At 38.0% G+C, this 20,367-nt stretch overlaps 1 protein-coding gene across 9 annotated transcripts in view; it reads left to right on the forward strand.

Annotated features, from left to right (window-relative positions):
• Positions 1-20,367, forward strand: part of SLC7A2 (solute carrier family 7 member 2) — a 62,377-nt gene that overhangs the window by 9,863 nt on the left and 32,147 nt on the right. The gene's annotated exons all lie outside the window — the stretch shown is intronic.

A 20,367-nucleotide genomic window follows, 5' to 3' on the forward strand; every position in this document is an offset into this window, starting at 1 on the left:
GGCTTTCCCAGTCTGGATGGCAGAGCTTGCACGTTTCTTACTGAAGCCATGTCAGCAGAAGCAGCAGAAGCAGCAGCAGCCCGTTTTGCTCCAGGCTGCTCTCTCTTGTTCCTGCTCCAGTAACCATCCTGCTATACCTGCACAGCTGTTTGTGGTACTGTGCAATGAGCTGGATTAGGAAACTAATTCATTTTTTTCCTTGAGATACGTTTGTCCCGTCCCAACAGATGGGATGAGGGATGAGTTAACTCCGAACGTGACACACGCCCTGACTCAACAGATGAGAACAGGTGTGAGTCAACTCTGGGTTAATTCTGTGCAGTTATGCAAAGTGAATAACAGACAATCACTCCAGGGGTCCAATTCAGTTATGAGTTTTACTAAAAGTACATGTTGGAATACTAGTTACAGTGAATAGTGGCTTGGCAGAACTTATCAATACATTAACAGCAAAAGTCCTACTATGAGCGATGTATTGGCAACCATTAGCAGCTATAATACAAGACTTAACAAGAACCTAACAGCAGAACTTAAGATAATGTTACTCTTGTATGTTCAAAAGGAAAAGAGAGAAAGAGTGGTAGAGAAGGAAATCTAAGGTATAAGAGAGAGAGAAAGAGAGTAATATATCACCACTCACGGAAGAAGAGACAAAGAAATGGGGGTATAGAAAAAAGGAGAGAAGGAAAGAAAGAAAGAAAGAAAGGAAGAAAGAAAAGGCTGAGGGATCCAGACACTCTTACGGCTCTACAGCGTGAATGACAGGACTTGTACCATGATGTATGGCCTCCGGTGTCCAGTGGTGAGGATGCTGGGTTTTGTAGTTCAGGAGCGCAGCGTCGTCTGGTGTCTGGTCTAGTTCCTGTGGCGAGGCTGGTGGGCTGAAGGTCCTCAGGGTGGTGGATTCCCTTTGGCGAGGCTGGGGGGCTGAGGCTCCTCAGGCTGCTGGATTCTCTACTAGTGCTTTTTTAGGTGAGCTTTTTTATAGCTCTCCGAGTAAAGGAGAGTCTGGGGGAAAGGGGTGATTGCAAAAGATCGACAAGTCTCGATAAGTCCCGGGCCATGTTGAAGGGTCTCAGCCTTTCCCCTTTGTATGCCAAACTGGCATATCAGAAGATGGGGCTATGTGCCCTCCACATCTTCCACCTCTAGTGTCAGTCAGCCTGCCTGGGCTGTGGCTCGTTAGCTTGTCATTGATATGTAAATCGCAGTTCACCCTGTACTGAATGTGTCATCTCCTGTGGCTGGATGAACTAGTTTCGTTCGCCACAACATTTTCAGCCATGATCCTTATCAATAAGGAATAAGGCTGTGCAGCCGCAACTAGGGGATGGACATGGAGGAGAGAATAGAATAAGCTACTTAAATAGTACCACCAGTGGGAGAAACTATAGAATATACTACACAGAGCTGTAAAACATACAGTAATTTCTTTTATCCTGTCTGAGTCTTTCTTTTTTTTTTTTTCTTTCTTTCTTTTTTTTTTAACTGAAGAAAGTATTAGTTGCAAAACCTTTGATCATGGGAGTACTTTATCCAAACTTTTGAAGTAAGTTTGGGCATTTAAAATCCTATTTCTCCTGCAACATAGGAACTCCCATAGAGTTCAGTTCCATAGTTTTATTTCTTCTAACAGGAGCTGAAAAAAGTAATAAATTTTTGAACAAGAGAATGTCACTCACCAATTGCATTTTTGCTGCTGCTATCTTATAGCCTTGCTTAGTAAATGACTTACACGTGAAACTGTTTTTTGATTAAGTATTTTGGATAGTTCCTGCTTCACATCTGTTACATCTTTCCTATAACTCTAGTTCCATTACTGCATATTTGACCTGATTCTGATCTTGGTTTGGCATTGTAAGTAGAGAACATTTCCATAGGAACCAGGGGAATTACTGAAGTTGCAAAACATCCCTCTTCTTCCCTCCCCCACAACACTCACTCAACTTTCATTTGCACATAGTAGTAGACTAGTATAAGCTATCAGAATTCTTCAAAATGATCCTCTTGTGCCTGTTTATAAAAACATGTAATATTACAGTGTATTTGTCCCAGGAACTGATTGATGATTGGTACGAATCACTCCTCCTGTAGAAGATGGTGAGTGGGATAAGTAGCTTCCTTTAAATCTAAATCAGGGAACAGTGAAAACCCAGTTATTTTAGCATGGTTGAAACCTAGCTGATGAAAATGTGGGTTTCAATGTTCCATACAGTTTCTAAGGATCTGATAACAAACATTGATGATAGCACACAGTCAAACAGTGAGTTGATTTAATTGCAAATGTTTGCAGATGGCAGAAAGGCAGCAGAAACACAGAATGATGTGGATGGTGCTCATAGTATTCCCTGGAGAGACAGCTTGGGGTTGGAGCTGGTGGCTGGACATAAGCCTGGAACTGTAAGCAAAGGAGCTCCCTCCTTGTACTTTGACTCCCGCTATGTTCAGGGAAACAGGACTCTGGAAACACACAGCAGGGCATGTGAGATATGTGACACTGTATTTCTCCACCTCACTGTAAGATGTTGCAAATCCTTGAAAACAGATCTTCTGAGTCAAAGAGGAAAATCAGTAGTTGGTGGAGCACCTGTTTTCCAGCAAGACAAGCTTGCAAGCGCTGTACATAGAATCTTCTTTGATGGTGAACAAACCCTGTCAAAAATTCACCCAAAGTCTGGAGGAAGACCAGAAACAGTGGTATATAGCAATTTCATTCACAGTGCTACCTCTGTGAAGTGGCATTCTCATAATCAACTGCCATGCATGCTGGCTCAAAAGTGAAGAACTTTTGCATTTCTCTTAGCAAATCTAGTAAGCAGGGTTTCAGAAACAACAACAAAACCTCCACAAAACTTGGGAAATAAATCTCTGAATTGCATAGGCTGTAGAAATCATCTGCCTGGTTGTGAAGCTGGGTGGGCCAGGGAACTTGTATAAGGCTGAATATTTTACTGCAGGTTTCTACTCCAGAGGGCCAGGAGGGGAAAGGTTGGATTGCCCCATCAGAAATGCTGCGTCCTTGACATTAGCATTTTGTGCGACTGACACAGTTCTGCTCAAGTTTATTTGGCTTAGTTCATTATTGCTGGTAAATTGGATAAATCACCTGGCAAAACAGAAAGAGAACATTTTGAGCATGGACTCTGAGGTAGGAGCTATTGCACAAAACATTTTCTTGCCTGAAGTGGCAAAGCCTGATACTGTATCAACCTTTGAAAAATGGAGAAGTGGGATGTGCTTCAGACCAAGAAGAGCAAAGCTCTGATGTTAAAATCCCACTCCGGTTGCAAAATGGCAATATGCGATATGTTCAAACTGATGTTTCAGAATATGATCCTTCACTAGGCTGCATAGTGAGGAACAGCTCACCACCCTAAGCAGTGAAGAACAGAAATCACAAAAATGCTGCTTCAGTCCTGTGTGAGTTGTTTTTCTGGCCTTTGGTATTGATTTGACCATTTAGAGAGCTTCTTTTCATTCCTTGTGTGTATCGTTGAAGACTTGGATCAAGAAAGCGTGTCTGAACCTTCAGCCACTTCTGAGACCTTGTTCACTAGTTAAGACAGTATGGCAGCATTGTATTGTGTTATAGACTGTGGGAACTTAGCAATGTGATGTTGGAGAACTTTACAAATAAAAGAGATCCTAGCTAATACAGAATGGGTGTGGTGGGTTTTGGGTTTTGTTTTTGTTTTGTTTGTTTTGTTTGTTTGTTTGTTTTCTGTACTGAATCTTAAATTGGGAAGCAATTCAGCATCCAAAGACCCACCAATCCAACGAACAACCAAAGGATTGTTTTTGTACAAGGATGAGTGTGTGACTTTTATGTGTGACTTGTATAGTACACCAGTTTGCTTTTTGATGGTAGGAAAAAGATACTGCCTGGATGCCTGCCACAGCCTGTTTGCTATACTGAGACATACACTGTGTACTAAATGGCATATACTAAGCCCTTTGAACCAGGTGGACAGCTATCAGTATGAAATGTTAAAAGGGAAGTGAGAGAAGCCTACTTAGTAGTGATTTAGATAAATGACCCCTAGACTTCAGCAGTACCTCCTACCTGAATTCCAAGGTCATGTATTAAGACCATATCAGCATGTGGTGGGGATAAGCTTTCAAAATGGTCTCCTCCAGAAACTGAGAAAACAGCTGTGGAAAGTGAAGACTGAAACAAATAAGAAAACTCGTCCTACACAAATGCAACCTCTGTAGGTTGCTGCCCTTGTCTTTCTCAGCTGCTTTTTTCCTGCACTTCATGCTGAAATAAGGGTATTCACGCTGAAATAAAGGCATGCTGAAATAGAACTTGTGAAGTGTTTTCTTAGAAGTAAAGCAGCACTGTGTCTATATTACTTCTATAGAAGCCTCATTATACTTTTAAAATTTCAGATCAAGTAACTTTGAGTGAGAGGTTCATTTGGCATTCCCAACTGGCAGTGAATGCCACATCAGAGTGCAGCAGTGTCTACTTCAGCAACTGCTGCAGCTCTGCAAGAGATCTTTTGGTGCTATGGATTCACAGGCCGCGCCACTTATGTTTTGGTTTGTGTGGGAGAAGTGGGAGGACTTCAGCTTTGCTTTTGTCTAGTCCCACGGATTGAACTAGATGTTAAAAGTGCATTAGGTGCTGTTCTGAATCACATATTCCAAATTCTTTTCATCAAAAAGAATGGTTCAGGATTGCTCTGTGGAGTGAACCAAAGCACAGTGAATGGCCAGGATGACTGGGAGAATACTTTTGAAAATATGCATCTGATCTGAATAAAATGCCAGTGTAACCATACCGAGGGTGACTCGGCTCTGCCTGTACCTGCTGGAGCTAGGTCATTACACTGACTGTGGTATCAATGGAGTTTCACTTGTACATGACTCTTGTTCTTTCACATTGCATTTCAAAACTTGTCCTGGTGACAGTTCTGCAGCTAGTCCTGAACCAAGCATGTCCCACTGTTGCTCTCTAAGCTCTGAGACTGATGCACTCACTCCGTGTTGGTTGTAACAGTCAGAAGGAGAAATATGATTCTAGCACCATTTCATTACCTATCTCTACCTATCTACAGTAGTCTGTGAAAATTGAGGTAAGTATGGCACCATGAAGTGTAAGTCAAATAAAACCTCTTTTTACTGGGCTGTTCTTGGTGTGTACATGTGCTCTGATGAACTTTAGTACTCAAAGATGGGAATTTCTTATTCCAGACTAACTGTGGGTCTTCATTGATGGACCTTTGCTAAAAAGAGGGAAGTGTAATGACAGTTTTTGAAAGGGTTGCGTTTGATGCATAAAGGAAAATATTGGATCCATATAACCTAAGAAGCACTAAAGAAAGAAACCTCAATGTAAGAATTTAGGCAGGAAACAATCCTGTTGGATTCTACTTGGGCAAACAGTTGACTATTGAAAAAGTAATTCCTCAGGAAGCAGCCAGCCAAGCTTGAATTGTGAGGTGAAAAAAAACCCCACAATTTCTGGCCTGAATCAACTGAACTATGTTTCAAAGATGAACTTTACAAACTGTTTCCATTCTTGTTTGAAGGTATTAGTAGCAATGGCTATGCTGGAGCTTGTTGTTGTTTTGACAGCATCAGGAAAATTTATTGCACATCAGTAGGAAGACAGATGAGCCCACTATACCATATTCTTTGATTGCATTTGGTTGTTTTACCTCTATATTTATCATACTGTTGATTTTTCTTAGATTAAACTCTTGGACAAGCCTTGATTATGATCTGGATGTTACTGCAGTATGAATAACTGCAGAGATTTTTTTTTTTTTATCTTAGCATGAAGGATTTTTTGTTTCACTAATTGGGACTCAAAGTGTATTTACAGAAATAATTTTGCCATGTGGCTACAATCTGTAGTACTTTTATAACAAAGCCCTTAATTTTGAAGGGATTTCAGTCTTTTTGATTATACATAACTGTTTGAATTTCTGGATCAAAGATAAAGAATTAAGTATTTCATTTTTCTTTTTTCTTTTTTAAATAAATGCTGACTCTTCCTTTCCCTCCTGTTCTGGAGCAAAACCAGTTTGGCAGCAGTGTTTGAACATGGTTCCAGTTAAACCAGTTTGGGAACGTAGTTTGGCAGGCCAGAATGGAGTAAGGCCAAGGTACATTAGAGCTAAGTTTTATAGCCTAATTCTAAACTAAAATTGTAGTTGTAGTGAGAGAGAGATTGAGGTAGAACTCAGATACAATGTTTGTCTCTTCTCTCCCCTCCTTTATTCATCTTTCTCTGCTTAGTGAGATTGCTAGGCTGCTAGAAATTGGGCTCAAACTTTCCATGGATCTTGCAGCTCTTCTGCCTGAGCCTCAGTCACTGTGGATAGCAAATTACATAGTTGACTTATTCTTTGAGAAGTAGCTTACTTTTTAAGCATATTATCATTAGGTAAATTTTCACTTACCTTAAAAATTATGTTGTGTGGAGCCTGTAGCAATGCACATACATAACTGATCTTTTTCTTTGCTGTGTCATTTCTTGCAAAATAGTTGAATCAAAGGCTTTTTCCGTCTCCCTTGATATCTTCCAGCGTTGTACAAACACAGCTACTTTCAACTGCTTTAGTTTATCTGTGGTTGACTTTAGAAGTACAATTTGCAATGTGAAAGGATGACTGCAGGATATTATTTTTAAAGTTTGTATCAAAGTGATTGTGCATCTTTTTTTCCCACAGTGAAAATGTCTAGACTTTTCTGAACCTTTGTAAAGCTGTTATCCAGACAAATTAGTTCCATGAATTTGAGCCACATCAGCCTCAAGAATTATCCAAATAGATGGGGTCACCAAGTCATTTTACTCTTAGCTATAATGCAAAACACTGCTCGTAATCTAAAAAGCTGACAGATATGAAAAGAAAATTGCTTATCAGCCACAGCCCACCTCTCTTTTTTTTTTTTTTTTTTTTTTGAAACAGGAAGATTCTCAGTTCAGCTGAGTATTAAAAATGTTTCCCAGCAGAGTGGGCATTCTGTCGCATAATAATATAGGCTGTCTCTGGGCATTGGTAAGTGTATTAAACATAGATGTCATGAGGAATCATTTGTGGCTAACATCTAATGCCAAGCCTAAGAGTCTATATAATACCCAGTTATATTTTTGGGAGATGTTAAATTCATTTAGGAGAGGGAGGGGTGTCATGCTCCAAACTGTCAATAGCTTCTCTTTGATCTTTTATACTGTTTCAGAATTCATATCAATGCCAAAAATTAACTCCTCCATATCCATGTCTTCTTACCTGGTTTTGATTATGCTTTCCAAATAGCCTTTTATCCAGCATGTCCTTGTTGCTTGTGTTTTCTTTGTGTGCCATACACTCAGTTTGATAAACTTTGAACAAAGAAATCCTCTGAACACCATTCATGTTCACTTAGAATCCATCTCCTCTCTTTTACACAAGCTTCTCCAAATGTGCTTTGTTTTAGTTCCAAGCAGCTAATGTGAACATTATTTTGTTTGGTCTTTTGTCCTTTGTGGAAGAAAGGGAAAAAAACCCAAACAACAGTAGTATGAATCAATTGAGTTAAGCTGAGTTTAGGAAGAGCATTTAGTAATACATTCATGCTCTGTTTATGTGTCTTCTTTGAAGAGAACCTGTAAGCACACAACTTTAATCAGATGAAATAGCTTTCTGAGGTGCTTGCCCCCTCCCCTGATTTTAGAGCTTTAGGAACAGGTAGATGGAAATGTAATATGAGAATACTATAACTTTTGAAGGAGTGATGGCATTGTCATTGCATCACTGGTCCCAGTGTGTATTCTATGGTAGTAGGCATGAAATGGTCGAGTAGCTGTCTGTGCTTTCTCAGAAGCATTATCTGCCTGTTTAGATGATTTATGTTTAGGTCAAGGCAAGATTTGAAATGTCATACACTCACACAGCTGTCACAGTAGAGAGCAAAGTTATACCTAAAAAAAAAAAAAAAGGAAAAAAGGGTCTTTATTCTGAAGGAGTAGCTATCTGTGATCTGTTTGATCTCTGGGCTCGGTAGGTCTACTGCCTTTTTCTCCTTTTCTTATGTTTTGGCTTAACAACTGTCATGAGTTTCATTTGAAACACTGCAGTCTAGTGCTGAGCTCATGATGTCCTTCAAGAGTAAAATAAGTTTTTCTGCTCTGGACAATTAATCCATTTGCTGTTGCCTGCTTTAAACATCCTTTTAGAAGTATTAGAAGTGTTCTTGGCTTTTGCATAGTTGCCTGCAGTTTGTGGTGAGTTTTGTGATTCCCGTCAGAAAAATCCACTTCATAAGGTCACTTTTGAAGAAAATAAATCAGTTCTAATTCTTTGGGGATTTTTTTTATTTCTCTTTATGATTGTTGGGAATTTCAGAGTAAGTGAAATACGTTCAGCTGTAGCCTTGTGAAGTCTTTGCTTTCCTACTTAGAATGTTACCTAGCTATATTTGACATGCAGAATAATTTCAAAAGAAATATCTATTTATGTCCTATGTCTAGAAGAGCACCACTTTTCATTTTCAGACTTTTACTCTCAAGGTTTTCAAAGCTTTTTCTCAACATCTTGTCAACAAGAGACTGTAGTCAGTTACCATCCAGTTAATCTTTAAGGATAATCAGAGGGAGTTAGGATGACTACTGGCGCTACTGGCTACTAGAGAGTTACACATTAGGTTGAACCTCTACCATCATTCGGTAAACACAAATGTTTTTCTACACAACAGGCAGTTTTATATGGCAGGTTTCCAAAAGTACCTGCAGTGCTACAGCAGAATATCAGGTTTCACTGATTTTCTCTTCTGCATTCTCTTCATAAGACAATGCCAATTAATTCCAGTTGGATCGTATGGCATATCTTCAAGCTTGAGTTTTGCCTTTTGTTATAGCAGGAAATTCTGCTGTGCATATAATGACAGATTTTTTAAACTATATTTGGCTAGCACCAAAAAACATGTCTAATTTGGATATCACCAAGACTTTGCTAGTGAGTACAGAGTCACTCTTAATCCAGAAGATCCTAAGAAACTCTCTGCCCTTCATATCCATTTATCAAGACCCAGAGCTCCCGCCTTGGATTTCCAAATTTCCATGCTATTTTATTATTTTAATTAGAGCTTTTTATTGGTATTTTAAATCTATGAGACTGATAGTATTTGAGAAGGATATTATTTAAAGCTGTTTATCACCTTAGACCCAATTACCTGAGCTGCATTTTGTCTTTTTTTCCTCTCTTAGCCAAGATATGGTTAGATAAGGTTTTAGATAGTTCACTACCAGACATTGATCTCTGGAAGCTTTGTCTGAGAAGCTGGTATAAAGTTTGTGGAACTGGGGGCTTTTAGGTGCTTTGACCTATGATTTCTAGACTTCAGTGAAGAAATGCTGAAGTACAATAATGGTTTTCCTTCTGTTATTATTGAAGTATTTCTAAATTGTTTTTCTTTTGATCATTAGAATTCTGTTAGATTTTTTTGAAACCAAAACAAAAGATTCTTAGCATAAAACTAGAAGAAGTTTAAAATGTTTTAAGAACATTTTCATAGTGGAGCAATTACTGTAACTCAGTAGTTTCCTGTCTGATGAATTAGTCTACTTTCATTCATCTAGTACAGTGCTCTAAGTTAAAAAAAAAAAAAATAATAATAATAATTTTAAAAACCCAACAAAACTCTTTTACATTTCTTCTGAGGTGAGTTTTAATTTTGAAATGAATACTTAAAATTGATCATTTAAATGTAACGTATTATTTGGTGGCTTTTGATATTCCGGTCTACTAGAGGAAAATATTAACTTTTTGAAATTGCTTTGCTCAAGCAAATTTTCAAATTTATTAAGGTGCTCATGGGATTATTTTAATCTCTGCTGAAGCAGATGGAACTCTACTGCTCTTTGAAGAACACTCATCACATCAGACCACCTTTCTCTTCTTCATTTATCACAAAATCAACACAATTGCAGTTAAATAGAACAGTCAATAATGATGCATTCCCTGGCATTTCTCAGTACCTGTTGAAAATCACGCATTGCAAAATCACAGTGACGTTTTGTCTGGGTCTCATATTGCTAAAAATGCATCCAATTCACTTTTCATGTTACAAGATGAACCCTGGCACCAACTGATAATATGTCTGAAAGTTTCTATTGGCGTGTGATAATGTTTGCACACCACTTCTGAAAAACAAGCTCAATATTTAGATGGATATGCATGATATTTCAGTGCTAGAAGATGTATGTTTTCATGGAAGGCTGTAGTTAAAGGGAAGGATATTTGGATACAAGATGAAACCACTCCAGTTGTTTCATAAAAGATCTATGAGACTCTGTTCCTTGCATATAATAATTTAAGAAGGCAGAGAAGAATGAAAATTTGAACTTAGTATGTATGTGAAATGCAAAAAAAAAACCAAAAGTCAAGATTAAAGAGAAATAAAAGAAAGTAATGGAAGTTATGGGAGCTTGAGCACAGGGAATGTTTGGTTCTGCTTTAGCATCTTCAGCTGCTGGAAACTGGAGTTCTGCATAAGAAATGCATGTGCATTGCGGGCTGTGTTTCCAGGGACAGAAATAAAGGAGCAGTAGTTTGACAACTGTATGCCAAAATGGCATTTTTGAAAGCCAGTAAAGCAACGCTTAGGTGGAAAAGGATCTTAGCCAAGGTATTCTTACTGACATTATCATTTAAACTAGCTAAGATTTTTTTTTAGATTGGGCATGCAGAATTTTACATCATTCATCTTAATTTTATGTAACAAAATTATTTCTATGAGTATCTGTTGCTCATGTAGTACAAGTAAAGCTTCATATTTTAATAGTGTTTCTCTGAGGAATGTGTAGTTACTCTTTGTGCCACAAATTTTTTGCATTATGAAAACAGATATAGTTTACAAAGGGTACTAACCTATTAATCAGATTCAATAAGTATCAGTGAGTTGGTGAAATATTCCATCTAGTACTAGTAAGGGAAGTGGTGACATTTCAGAATTCGAAGTAATTTCTATGGCATTTTTCCACTCAATATTTTATGCAAAAGGGCATGTGTGGCTTCCAGTTATTATCTTAAACAAGAAGGTACCAGATGTCAGAAGCTTTTTTTCAAACAGTTGTTAAAATGATATGTCTTTCCTGGCTGTAATTTCCCATGAAGTTACCCTAGATCATTGCATTTCAACTGTTAATAACAACCTGTTTTCTGAGTTTGGCCCTTGAGATAGTGAATCTGTCCTGGCCATCTTTTCTTTCTGGGGCAAGTAAGGAATGGTTTGCGGCCAGATCCTGCCTTTGCACAGACCAGCACTTAGGACTTAAGCTGCTGCCATTGTCTCCAGAGCTCCCAAGAAAGTGAGGGAGGAGGACATTTTGATTCCAAAATTGTAATCCAGCCATAATAATGATGAAGGCTGAGCCACCCAGAAATAATCTATCCTTTTTCACAGTAGGAACTGAGAAGCAATCCGAGAAATACGGTAGTTTGTGCACATACACACAAACTCACATACGCAATATGTGGAAGGATATGTCTTTGGTGCGAACTAGTCTAGTTATTTGCAGTGTCTGGACTTCCAGGGGCCTGACTTCTGCATTTTGGCTGGTTTTTCAAGTGAATAGAATTGGCTGTATTAGGATCCAGTGTTTTATGGGATTTTTGCAACAATTTAGTCACAGCATGACTGGAGATTAGACTAATTTTTGTATACATTTAGAAACAGTGGTTGATTTAGGAACAAATAAGGGGAGAAGTATCTTGTTTCCCTTCAATTAATGGATAATAAAAAAGAAGAAGGATGTGAACATGCAGTTAAAGAACAAATATGAGATAATTTGGTAACTAAATGTGCTTGATGTGGTCTGTTGCTAATGTTCAATACGTAATAGTTAGGGAATGTCTGAGGGAATTCATAATTACCTGTGTGACACCCCCTGACCTTCTCAGTCAGAAGTTGAGCATGCAATTCAGGATCATTGGATGTGGCAAAGGAAGAAACTGACTGAGGGGAGAAGGTGATATAAAATGTTTATTGAGATGTCCTGTGTTCACTGAAGATAGAATTAAAATTTATAAATTTATGGAGCTTTCTGTTACCACAACAGAGTGAAACTGGAAAAATGGATTTCACCTGATCTTCATGTGGGGGAGGTGATGGGCTGTCCCAACCATGTACAAGTTGCTATTGGATCCAAATTATCCTGAAAACACATTTGCGAGTAATTTATTAGAACTAGTGAATCGGTTCATGCTGCAAGTATTTTACTGAAAGAAACATTTTTGTGGTTTGTTCCTCGATGCAGTTTGGTAGCCAGTGAAGTAGCTTCATAGGTACAATAAATGAAATTTAATGCTCAAATTACTTTTGATTTTTAGGAGCAGAGCAGCCTCCTGGAATACTGTGGAACTGCTAAGCTGCTAGCTTTTCCAATACCCTCCAGACAATTTATATTGAAGATAAAGTAACTAATAAAAAACCATCATGCTGGCTGGCTAGGAATAGAGATACACACATGCACACACACAGGTTGGGCTTTATCGGAGATGTTTGTGTTATTCCATATGTCATGTATTATTTTCAGAGTATTTATCACTTTATGAACCTGTGCTTGTGCTGTCTTACATGTTTTTTAATGCTCTGCTGAAATGACTCTCCTGCTATTGCTAAACTTGTTCTGGCTTTATACCAAGAGAGGATCTGGTTTCTTCAGGCTGACTTGCCAAAGTTTCAGGCTTTGTGCATTAAGTCAGACCTGCATAGATCTGCAAAGTAGCATCATGGTTATGCAAATGTCATGCATAGCTATGATTTCATTGAGACACAAAAGAATATTTCTTTCTTAAGAGAAGTTCAAAAAGAGTTTTCCTCCTGGAAACGATGCTAAGGCACATGGAAAATAAGTAGGTGACTGATGCCAGCCAAAATGGCTTCACTAAGAGAAAATCATGCCTGACAAATTTGGTAGCCTTCCATGATGGGGTTACAGCATTGGTGGATAAGGGAAGAGCAACTGATGTCATCTACCTGGACTTGTGCAAAGCATTTTACACTGTCCCACATGATATCCTTGTGTCTAAGTTGTAGAGGCATGAATTTGACAGATGGACCATTCAGTGGATAAGGAATTGGCTGGATGGTCACACTGAAAGAGTTGCGGTCAACGGCTTGATGTCCAAATGGAGACCAGTGATGAGTGGAACAGGTTGCCCAGAGAAGTTCTGGATGCCCCATCCCTGGAAGTGTTCAAGGCCAGGTTGGATGGGGCTTTGAGCAACTTGGTCTAGTGGAAGGTTGGAACTAGATGATTTTTAAGGTCCCTTCCAACCCAAACCATTCTATGATTCTATGAAAGTGCAGCTCTTCATTCAGCCTGTGTCAGTGTTAAGCTCTCTGGAAAGCCACAGTGCATGGTTAGGCTGACACAGGGTCACTTCCCATAGCTGTTGCTCTGTCAATTGGAAATCTGTGATCAAGATCCCAGTGTGTGACTACCAAGGTCAGTGTTGGTTTTTGCTGTGTTTTGAAGTCTTGGTCATGGTTGTTACACACAGTCTAACTGTTTATTGACTTGCTTAAAAAATACTGATAAATTTGAAAACCTTTCCAGAAAATTACCCAGTTGAAAGTTGTGATGTTCTTCAAGCTCTGTTCCTCATGCATTGAATGTAGTGGTGCTATTTAAAGCCAAGAATGAAAAGGGAACTCTCTGGCATTAGTTGCCTCAGTTATAAATAACGTTAGATGTTAGGATTTATATGATTTCGACATGGGCAGTGTATATTCAGAACGTCTGGCTGGAGTGTCTACAATAATGTCAAAGGGTAATGCTCTGTAACAGGGTTGCTATAGTGACTTTGAAGTGACTCAATATTTTAGGGATTTCATATTTGAAAGAAGTGGTGTTTGATTCTGCAGGATGCTGAAAGTAGCCCCAAGGAATGCAGGGCAGTCTTAACACCACTAACTTCAGAATACAGAATGCTGTTTAGCACCTCTAGGATTAAGTCTTGCAGATAGAGCTTATTTATATAATGTGAACTAACTATTCCTGTTTGTATTGTTTTGGTATATCAGACAAAAATAAATTGCAACAGTGCACTTAGCACACTGGTTCTGTCTGGTTTGAGTGATGTCTACCAGTGATGTTGGGCACATCACTGTTCCATTTTCACACAGAATGGAAGTAAAATACTCTGATCTAACACTTAAAGTCCAGTACAGATCCAGCGATGGATTCTACTTTAAATATTTCACCATTATTTCAGAGCAATATTTGATTGCAAAGGAGATTTGTCAAAACCTTTATGTAAGAAACTCTTAAATTAATTCCTACCACCTTTCACTTAAAATAAATGAAATATGAAATACAAACAATTTGTGAATCTAGTTCTTGTATTTCTGTAAGCAAGAGAAAGCAAACTTGGCTTTTGAGAATTGTATTAATTGGCAGATAATGAATACATACATTTTAGACATTCTATTCTGAGAAACTTGTGACACCTTGGTTAGGTGACCTACTTCTTTTTTTTGTAACTTGTTTCATATAGAAACAAGTAAGATGTGTAATAGGAATTCCTTCCCTTCCCTTGCTTTGTGGCACTTTTGTAAGCAAATCTGTTTCCAATATAATCCATTATTTCTTTTATTCTTAAGTTAGATATATTCATCCTTTCTCCTTCACTCTCTGTTCTTCCTTTCTTAGCCCACATAGAAATCAGGGGGAAAGTCTACTTCTTTATATTAATTGAGCTTTTTAAACAATTTTCAGTAAATTAATACAGAAAATTAATCGCACTTTAAAAAAAACAAAAAACAAAAAACAAAAAGACCCACTGGAGCCTATTAGTGTATAGTGCACTGGTCAAATGGGCCAAGAGGTGCTGTGACCTGGGATGGGACTGGGCAACCTCAGCAGAGCAAGAATCCCTGGTTCTGATGCCACATCTGCCATCAAACCAGGCAGCTGATGCTGGGTAGGGAGGAGAGAAATTAGGTGAATCATTAGTTCTGATCTTAATTGCCATTCTTATGCCATGAGATTGGGCTGCTTTTTGGGCTGTTGAGCTCTGTTCCCTTTGTTCCCCCCCTGTGGAAGCGCACAGGAACACACAGCCAAAGCCATTCAAAAATATGTAGACATTTTAGATGGTTTAGAAGCCACTTCAGGATTTTAGGCATGTAGAAGGCTCTCATGATTTCTACTTTTAAATCAGTGTCTAAGTGTCTAATTCCCTTTTAGAGAATCACTGGCTTTTGTGCAAATAAATATAATTTTCATCAGGGAAAAGGCTGGGATTTAATTTTGATCCTGAAGTCATTACTCATATCTTCCTATTAGCACAGAAGAAAAATATTCCAGGATTGTATTTGTAAATACTTTTCTTCCAGTTTGTCACAGTTTGTTTGTTTTATTTTTTTTTTATTATTACTATTTTGCCTGGTTTTGAAAAGGACAGAATAGATGTGAGCTTGTAAGAGGCTTTCGCTTATGTCTTACACAACAGGCTGTCATGGAAACTTAGTAATCATGGGGTGAGAGGTAAAGCCCTGTTACTGATTAAAAACAGCTTAAAAAAATAGTAAATATAAACAGCAACTTTCATATCATTTTTGCAGGCATTTTCCAGCACGGAAAATTATGGTTAGAGACATACTTCAGGAATGAAGCACAAATGGAGTTAATAAAAATTTTCTGGATGAAATTATGTTTTATAGGAAAACTGGATGCTCATTAAAGATGGTAGCTGTAAAGAGTTCCCTTTTGGATACAGTAAAAAAATAACACTTTTAGTCATTCCAACTGAAAGATTTTTAAAGAAAACCAAACACCAAAACTCTCTCACAAGTATTTCCACAACAGTAAAAAATTCAAGTAAACTATTAAAAGAGATTTGGCGGGGGGGGCGAGAAGTAAGTTGAAGGATGGCAGTTCTATAGTGTAGGAGGATGTAAAAATGAATTTTCAAGTTGGTTAATTCAGGTAATGAAGAAAGTGATAACTAGAACAAGGCAAGCTTAAAAAACTATAAAACAAGCAGATTCAAAAGAACTGCAAAAGTACTCACTTTGTAAATAATGACATAACTCAATAATAAATAACTCAGAGCCCCATTGTTTGGGTAAAAAGCATAGTAAATTATTTTTTAAATTTTGGGATTTAAATACTGTTTTGAAATAGTAGTTGCATTTACATAGGCTGGGATCGTTACTATGAAATATACCTAATTACCTATCTGAGTTGCCATTAGAAGAAAAAATATGTGATCAGTAGTATGCTACTGCCTATTTGGCTTAAACATCTGTCTCAGACAGTTGTCAGTTTGGTTTTTTTTATGTTTGCTTCAGTTTGAGATCTTGTGAGTTTCATCAGCTTTATGGAAAAACAGAATAAGATGTTATCCAATAGGTTACATCTCAAAAAATGCACAATATCTTAATGTTTTGTTTTCTGCTAGTTCTTTCTCCTTGGTCTTATTGAAAGCTTTTAACTTCATGCCTCAGATGAAGAAGTGTGCTCACACCTTGGCCAGTCTATGGTGCCTCCCTCATGGTCCTTCCCAAGCCACTGCATGGAGCTGCGTCAGATGCTCCTTTCCCAGGACTCTGGGGAGACACAAAACGGCTTCATTTCAGTCTTAGCAAGACATGGCATCGCACTTTATTTTCAATTACAGATTAAGTATTAGTTTTGACTTTGATACGCTTGGCTCTTTTTTGTATATGTTAAAAAACTTTCTATCTGAATTTCCTATTTATATTTATCCCATATTCAAGGTGTGGATTTGGGACAAAAAAGTATGTGTGGACTTTTTTTTTTTTTTCTAGAGGTTATGTCTTTAAATAGTTGTGTTCCTTGTGCAAGGCTTCTCCGAAACTCTGATTTTAGACTTGGGGACAGCACTATGAGTCAGCACTACAAACATTTTCTTTAGACCCTTGGGAATATCTGGAATTCAACAAATGATAGCTAGTAGCTGCTTGGGACGTGCTTAATAGTAGGTTAAATGACTCATTCCTGGGTCAAAAGAACTAGTAGGAATTTGTGCCAATATAGCTCTTCTTGTTACATGTGAAACGCAGATTAGCAGATTTATTCTTCATGCCTGTATTAGTCTAATAGTATATGATTATTTTTAATAGGATATACTACATTTCTCTTACAGAAGGTCAGGATTTGAGGTATTTTTCTTTCTAAGTACAAAGTGAAAGAGAGTTGTTAAAGAAAAGTTGAGAGAGTTAAGTGATAATTTTACTTTAATCTGTACAGTATTCTGTAGGAACTAGTTTCAGCAATCTGCTTAAACCATGAGAAGCAATCTAAAACATGTTTTAACAAATGGGAAGCCCTTTAAAAAGTGTTGATTGTAATTTATTCTTTCCAGAAATGATCCTGTCATAACATTATAGAGATAACCTGCATTCCTGCTGAGCTTTATAAAGATTCTTTTTATCTCTCACATGTTTATGATCATCTTATGAAGATTAGCACTATTTTTTTTGTGTGGTAACCTAGATTTTTATTCTCAGAACCACATGTCAGAACCATTAAAATGCTAATTACTTTATTTATCTTGACATAGAAAGATTCTTGCTGGCACTTGACGAATCCTTTTATGAATACTAGTACATCTTCTCAAATCCCATCAGAGCTGCACAAACTGTACAAACCACGTTATGGTTTTTTTCTTGTGCATGTCAAAAGGTATGTTTGTTACAGTTGGCTGCAAGGTCCTGACTTCCAAGGCAAAGCAGCACACACTGGACAGAGCTCTGTCGAGGGATTTCCATGGTTCACTGGGGCCCTGGTCCTGCAAGCACTTTTGTTCATGTTTAACTTCTGCACAGAATAGGTAGTTATATGGGCAAGCACAGGGATGTGCTTTTCCAAAGTTAGCACCTCTAGTTATGTAAAACTCCACAGCTTTTTGGTCCATAGCTGTGAGACAAGTCAGAATCAACAGCAAACTAACTTTTAATCAGTTTGTCATTTGGGCTTTTACAGTCTTTTGTTTCAGTCTGTGCAAGAGTTTCAGAAAATAATGAGGATTTTTTTTTTTTAATTTAAAATTCCCTGAGCATGAATTTCTGCATAACTCTATGAAAATATGTTCGTACTCTTTTGACAGTATAAGAGAAGGTCTTATAGAAGGTCCATAGGAAAATAAAACAAATAAAATAGTTTGTTCTTTCAGTGCATTCCTTCTATTGTGATCAGCAGTTTCATGGCAAGAAGAGAATTTCCGATCGACTTCTTTATTGAAAGAATGTGCTGTGAAAGTCCGTGGGGTATGCAAGTCAGAAAGTTGTTGGATGAGGCACGTTAGATAATTCCAGTATGATATAATCGCTAAGGAGCAGAAAAGAAGTCTCTAAAGCCAGAATGTAAGCTATAAAATAAAGTTGTAGGTCAAAACACAGTTAGATTTGTAACTGGAAACAAAATGGGAGCCAAAGTGGACTACACAAAGTCTGGAGAGAAACAAGAATTTCCTCCAAGAGAGAAGCTGAATATCTTATTGCAGCTACTTGGCTCTGGACAGCACTGTGCATGCTCAGTCTTGTCCAAAGTGCCTCAGATCTGGTGTCCTTCACTGGTACACACCAGTCCCTGTACCTTCATGAACACCTCTCTGGTGCTGCTGTGTCACACACCCTCCGGCACACGAATACACCTTCTGGCGGAATGTACAATAACGCGCCTCTGCTGGGTGGTAGCATAGTCTTCTTGTAGTTTCAAGTGTGCATGACTGAAAACACACGTGAAACCATGTCTAAGTGTCCACAGGACCTCTGAACCAAACACTACGTAGTGGGGACATACTGATCTACCCCACAGTGCTCTAGATATATAGCACTCTAGATATATAGCAGGACAGATGCAAGCTATTTTATTTCACCTGCCAGTGCACTCCCTGCCTCTTGGCTGGGAGCCAGCGAGGGTTCTAGGTTTGAATGCCTTTAGCAGGGTAGCTGCTCTCTGCTCCTGTTCCCAGGATTAAGTTTTAGAAAGTCAAATGGACTGCAGCAGTGCTGCTCCTATCTGTCTTTGTAATGATCCATAAATTTACTGTTATTACCAGGGGTGAACTGTTATCACAGCCAGGTGATAGCTCTGAAGGAGCCAGAACCATGATCTAGTAGATGGACTGAAGTTGGACCAAGGGTTGGGCTTGATGATCTCTGAGGTCTTTTCCAACCCAGTCAATTCTGTGATTCTGTGATTCTGTGATTCTGTGATTCTGTGATTCTGTGAATCTGTGAAAGTGCACTTGCAAGTGACTTTCTAGTCAGTAGTGTTTCTACTGTTAATTTAAAGAATGAGGATGAAATTTCGAACTGATTTATACAACTCCTGGAGGATTTGAACTTCTAGTGTCTGTAACAAATCTGTACCATTATAAGGTCAAGAATAACAATGAAGAGAGGCAGGAAACAAAGAGGGATCTGGTTAATACTAAATCTGACTTACTGTAATCTTGTGTCTGGCATTTTCCATCAAAGGAAGATCCACTTCTGAAGAGGCAATCCCAGAGGACCTGATGCCTCAGTGTTAGAAATGGTACCAAAGAAAGTTTTGGAGATGCTGTGGTTACCTGGAGCAATAAATAATTGCTCATTTTGCAATTTTCAGTGAGATGTACTGGAAGTGGATTTTCCCAAACTCTAGAAACCTTATGGTACATTCACTGGATTGTTTTATGCTATGTGTTAGCTGAAGTTGTTAAATATACTGATTGTGAAGTATGTTATGGCACTTGCAGACAAACTTAAACTAGAGAAATAATTTGCATGGTTACATTTCTATTCTGTTTGGAGACTAAATCTATGTAAGACGTAATGATGGTGCTCTACCGTGAAATAATAAGTGTTGTTTTTTTTTCTTCTTAATTACACAGTGAATAAAATTGGAAGAGTTCTAGAGATTGCAGTTGGTAGTGAAAAAAAGATAAAAAAAAATAAAAGGTGACACCCTTAAAATTTATATTGTGGAAAAGTGTGAACAATCCTCATGGTGGTGTGGTTGTCTATTGTTGTGAGAGGAAGGGTTAGTCCATTCTGGCATTGCTGTCTACTTTTTCCTGTTTCGTAATTCAAAATCCTGATTTTGAATCAAATCCTGTCCCCAATGACATAACTTGGAATTTTGCTTTTGGCTTCAATCTGACCAGGTTTGTGTATTTAAAACCAAGAGTTGTTTGTCTTGCTGGGAATATGACAACATGTCCTGGACAGCTCTGTGTTAATTCTCCACAATGCAAAAGGTTTTGAAATGTGTGTGTATATACATATGCAAACAATGCATGTATATAAAATGTCCAGAAAATATTTTATAGGTGTTTATAGATGCTATAGAAAGAACTATGATTATAGGTAAATAATATGTTTACAGGAATACAAAATTGAAATTAAACTACTTTC

The sequence above is a fragment of the Columba livia genome, chromosome 4 (assembly GCF_036013475.1).
Source record: "Columba livia isolate bColLiv1 breed racing homer chromosome 4, bColLiv1.pat.W.v2, whole genome shotgun sequence".
In the NCBI taxonomy this organism is placed as follows: Eukaryota; Metazoa; Chordata; class Aves; order Columbiformes; family Columbidae; genus Columba; species Columba livia.